Raw genomic sequence first — 5,982 nt, 5'->3', positions numbered from 1 at the left:
TGCATATTTACTTTATGCTGTTCTGCAAGATGCAAATATGTAACGCAATAGTTTTTCTAGAGTTGTTCCATATATGCACGATTGCCTTCAGCTCCAATAAATTATTTGACACTATAAAGCAACATTATAAACTATAAAGATTAAGTTAGCTCATGGTTTGTTTTATCGACAGGTGTGTCGGTTTACGCTACACCCCAATTTTAAATTAAAAATCGTATTATGAAAAGACTAAGAGAAAAAATAATATAAATAAAACTTATTTCGGAAACTACAAGTATTTAAAATGACGTAATATTATTAATAATATAGTCACTATTTAAACCTCACAATTTGTAAAAGAAAATCATAAGAATTTTATTTTCACATTTGTAGAATTCGTTTTTAGCTGATGTAGAAACAAGCCACAAACCTATGAATTATGAATTTGTACTTCTTTAATTAGCTAAACAGATCATGATTTTATTAGTCTTAATAAAGTGCAATAGTTAGTTTCCGAAAAATAAGGGGGTGTCATTTTAGGAGACCTATGTCAGTATCGGCGACTTTCCTCTATAAATTATAGTCACAAATATAAAAAATGTTTCTGTCGTTGTCAATGTAAAGAAGCGTCAAATACAATCGAGATGCCTAATAATATTTATATATAAAGTTTTAAATATATCTTTTAATAGTTATATAAATTGCGCATTGATTACTGTCGGATTTAGAAAGCAATCGCAAATTGAAGCTGGAATAATATCATAAATTAAATTGATCGTTAATTTAATAACGATGTTAAAAGGAAATCTTGAAACATTACACAATTGAAAGATGTATTTAAAAATTTACATAGAGATATTATTAGGCACCCTGTATTTAGTTTTAATCGTATTTGACGCTTCTTTATTTATTTGATTTATTCATGCATATATACATATACATGAATAAATCAATTAAATAAAGAAGAAATATATATGTGTATGTACAGTGATACGCATTAACTATACTATTAAATACTGAAGTAGCAATGGTAATTGAATCTCGTGAGTTAAATAACGTTTTATTATTTTTAACTTTCATATGCGTTAAATGTAAATTAATTCATTTTTATGGTTGAATTACTTAGTTTTAAAATGAACAATATATTAATGTATGTGCACTTAGTATACACTAAATTAAATTAGAGCCAAATTTAATACATTTCTGAGTTAAGTTATTTAGCTCCATTGTTTTAATTAAATCAACGACACATTGAGTATAGAAGCAGTGGTGACCCATAAAAATAAACGATATTAAGAATCTTTATTTTAGACCGCATATGTGAGAAACACAATTAATACTAGAAAAAATGCCTATTACGGTCAAAGCTGGATCTTCATTGCTTTAAATAATTCAATCTTGAATTACTAATATACACTATACATGTATATGCCATATTGTAGTTTTTTTAGAACTGCGTACCGAATTGTTTTTCCGTACTATAAATGCAATTAAAACTACTCTAATAATCGCGAATTAAGGAGGTTGTAAGGCTGAGGTGGACAGTGAGAGGAGAATGCTTTAATATAAAAGAAATATGGAGTGTAGCCAACATTTAAACATTAAAATTTGAAGAAATAAATAGCTAAAATTTAAAGAAATATGGATTATAATGCAATTAAAATGCAAAAAATATTAGTGTTTATTTGTATAAAAGTTTCAAAGATAAACATACATTTTTTAGAACAATAAATATTTTTAGCTCAAGAAATGATTTAGCAACGGTGTAAAACTCAAAAATCGAAGTTGGTAACACTGCAAACTGCAATGTCTGACTGCAATGTCTGACGGGTAGATAAGGTTAACGTGACGCTATAAATGTTTTGAAGCGTTTTTTGACAAATCATTTAGTACATTTTTTTTTCTGTGATTAGTAAATCAAATGCTTCGAAGCATTTGTAGTGAGACTTTGATGGCACTACTCAACTGATAGAATATTTTTGATTCGCGGTGATGAAACAACGCGTTGCCACATTTTCTCCATCAAACAGTTTTAATGGCAGAAGTATCACATCTTCGGTTATATTTTTTACTATTGTTAATAAACTGAGTGGTAAAAGTTGTTTTAATCTTCAAATATATTTTTAATATGCTATACTTTATATATTAAACATAAATTTATTCGATTCTTAACATTTCAAATATTAATATTTATTGAAAACAGATACATAGAATCGAGTCTCCTATAAGAGAAAGAAAGATAGTCTATTATAAGATTCAGAATTTTGTTATTAATTTACAGAAAAATGCGCTGGTCAAAAAATCTGAAAAATTTACATAAAAGCATGCTTTGTAGATAAAGCTATGTTCCAAATTTCAAGCAATTTTTAACATATTGCATTCTCCTTACAACCTCCTTAAATTGACAAGCAATTTAATAATTTGATGCTATCATCAAGTATTATATTATAAAGATGTTAATATGTTGAAACTATTAATAAATTTAACTTAACCCATAATGATGTTTAGAAGTAGTTCAAATTGGGTATAATTTGACATTATAATTTTAATAATGTAATGTAATTTCAAACAATTAAATTAAAAAATACAATTGAGCTCTCGAGATTAAAACAATAACATATAAAATAAAAAACAGGCGATTGAGAGCAGAAATTAAGACGCAGTTATTATAAAGCGTTATACGTTAACAATGTATTTCATAAATCTTACAACTAGTACGATAATCCTGAAAATCATAAAATAAAAATGTAACCAATTTAATTGGGAAAATGTAAACATCTTGGATAGGGAAAGATATCTTGGAAAAAGGCTCGTGTCTGAAATGCTCCACATTAAGTCGCAAGAGAATAGTTTGAATTTAAAATCTGACATTGAGTTTCTATACTATGCTTATGTGAATATTGTAAACAAGATTTGATGTATGACGAGAATTTATTTTACATTAGTTGACTTTCTTGGTTATATTTTTATTTTATGATTTTCTGACTTCTATAATGCCAATCTGTTTTTGTTATAGTACAATGCTCAACCTTATATATTTTATTCCGTTATTGTCATTTGAACATTGATATTTGCACGATTCGGTTTCTCTTAACGATGTATCTTTATTCATGCGTTTCGAAACTTTGTGATATTTTGATTATGGATTGCAGCTTTTGATTATTCTATACTTGTCTTTATTATTGTCGTATTATAAAATTTTACTCTTCTGTAGTACTCAGTTAGTCATTCAACTAATTGACAGTGATGCTTCTCAAGTTTGAAATTGGAGAGGTTCCCTTAGCTGTGCATTCTTGAATCTTATCTGGAATTTATTATAATGTTATTTGAACACCGCTGAGGATGGTTCGAATTGAGCAGAAACGTCCGATTTCATCGTACTAGTTGTAAGCTTTATGAAATATATCGTTAACGTATAACGCTTTAATAACTGCGTCTTAATTTCTGCTCTCAATCGCCTGTTTTTGATTTTATATGTTATTGTTGTAATTTATTTCATTAAAAATTTAAAGAATTTTATGTTCAAAAATAAATATGAATCTGACAGATTTGAAATAAGACATACTAAAAGAGGTTATGAACGATTCCGTATTTTGCAGAGATTAATTTACGAATAAATTTATATCGGGACGCGCAACGTTTTTTAACATCACGGTCATGTACGTTCAAATTATCGACTGCCTGGCTCATCGATAATTAAGGTCGTGAAACGAATATCGACTCGTCCGTCGTACTTTAAACCAAAATGACATCGAGTGGGTCCATTTAACGGGAATAAACTGTTTCTTTCGCGAGTGGTTCGCTATGCCGGGATCGTTAGTCAGATAGAACGAGTCGCGTCTGGTTTGCTTGGAGTAGACACTTGAGACCAGCCTAGGTATCGCTGGGCCACGGGTCAATTGTTTCCCCGGTGTAAACAGGTCAGAAATAAATCCCAGCTTAACGCCGGGCTTAAAAGCTCTTAAAGCGGTACTCGTTCCCCCTCGCCTCAATTTATCCCCTCGTCCTGCTATCGTCGATTTTCCACCGTCTTCGCTCTCGCCCCACTTCACTTCCCACGTGCATCCACTGATTCTCTTGCACTCGATCGCCCTTTCCCGCGGTCTTTGGCTTTGTAGCGATCTCACATGCGACTTCATCAAGCACGTTTAATCGTAGCAAGTATCACGTACGAAGGCGGTACACCTTTGACTAGTCTACGAAAATTTAATAAAAAGTATCGTTCGCCGTTGATGAAAAAGCGTAAGTGCCAATCAAGGATGATCTTTTTTTGATATTTTAATCCATATATACCTGATCATTTGTTAAAGAGTAGACTGCGCAATAAATTAATCCAACTATTATACACACGGCAAAATGCATACGTCGTAACTCTTTGTTAAAATAACTACGACGATATATGCGCGGTTACATGGCGGATGGATGTGGGACGTGGGATGCTGTGCAGCGGAAAACAAGTTATGCGTCCGCACCGACTTTTAATATATGTAATTTAGCTGTGCGCGTTCTGTCCCCCTGCCGTTATTAAAAAGAGTACGAGAAGGAAGTATGAAAACCATCCATCATGGACAATAGAGCTGGCGTGGTGCCACCGGCCAGAGACGTTTTAACGAGGCTTCAAATCCAGGGACTTCATTTGCCCTATCACTGTATTTTTTTATACCTCTGGTTTTTTTGTGTACCTCTTTAATGAAAGGACAGCGGAAAAATATGTCGCGAGAGAAACTCTAACTGCTCCAGTTCTCGTTCCCTTTCACAGAGCGCGCGCGCTTTCATGCTTTGTGCTCTCCGATAAATATCTGACACGTTCAACTATGGTGACCCTAACAAACGTCTAACAAACAGATCCATTTGAAACGGCCTGTGTTCTAGCACAGTGCAGTGGCGTGAGATTCTTCGCTATGATAATGCGACAAAAGGGTCGCATAATTGACGAGGTGCTTTATCGAAATCGCTCGTACCTGTAGCAGACAATTTTCCCGGTTGGTACGGATTAAGCTGAGAAATACGCTGATTCTACTTCTAAACGTGACAGTGGAGGGGAGACGGGACGGGAATGATTGTGAGCTTGTATCTTAATTGTTTTCAGTTACTACGCTGACGTTAATGCCGTTCGTAAACAATGCACCGCTTTCCGCGCTATCAGACTTCTTGTTTTATGCGCCATCCACGTGTGCATTATGATCCACGTACCTGTTTCGTTTTTCCTTCCGCGCTCGTAATTCCTTCGCGATACTCTTTCTTTTTATTTACGTGAGATGTAGCGGTGATCACAGTGTGATTGAAATTTTAATGAAGCAACTTAATTCCTTTCTAAATAGACAGATAAAACATTTACGTTTTAAAGAGAGGAATATTTTATTTTTAGCATACACACGCACACACATATCGCGTTTATAGAGAAATGACTTATCAAAATTAGCAGCTTTATAGTAAAGCATTTTTTAAATTTTGAATTGGGACAGCGTTTTAATTAAAATAATAAATAGAGGGAGGTCACCGATACTATCATGCTATTTTGTTTTTAGATTATATTTTTTAACCCTTTCGTACCTCCAGCTTTCCCAGAAGAGATGCGTTTTATATAGAGAAAATTTTATGGGTTTTGCTGATTCCAAATAAAAATTTAATTTTAAAATGGCCGATTCAAGATGGCGGCCATAAAAAGCTGAAATATTGATATATTTAAAATATGATTGTATATAGATTAAAAGGTTCTTTCTTAATTATAATTACGAATCAAATGTAAAAAGTTGAATTCAAAATGGCGATTTTAAATAGACAACAAAAAACTGTAACATCAATATATTTAAAATATGAACTTAAGGAGGTTGTAAGGCAAATGCAATATGTTAAGAACTACTTGAAAAAATTACAGACTATTCTAAATTTTATTTAATAATTATACAAAAAAAATAGAAACAATTGACCATCTGGATCAAAAGTTATTTAAATAAGTAGTAATATTTTTTAAATTTGTACTCTAATATAAATATATGAAAA

General features: G+C 31.9%; 1 protein-coding gene across 2 annotated transcripts in view; it reads left to right on the top strand.

The window, feature by feature from the left end:
• The window catches only part of LOC108767592 (peroxidasin), a 219,625-nt gene that overhangs the window by 175,765 nt on the left and 37,878 nt on the right, over positions 1-5,982 (top strand). The gene's annotated exons all lie outside the window — the stretch shown is intronic.

Source organism: Trachymyrmex cornetzi, unplaced genomic scaffold, assembly GCF_001594075.2.
Source record: "Trachymyrmex cornetzi isolate Tcor2-1 unplaced genomic scaffold, Tcor1.1 scaffold694, whole genome shotgun sequence".
In the NCBI taxonomy this organism is placed as follows: domain Eukaryota; kingdom Metazoa; phylum Arthropoda; class Insecta; order Hymenoptera; family Formicidae; genus Trachymyrmex; species Trachymyrmex cornetzi.
Note: the sequence above shows the minus strand (reverse complement) of the source record. Positions and strands in the feature narration are given on the sequence as shown.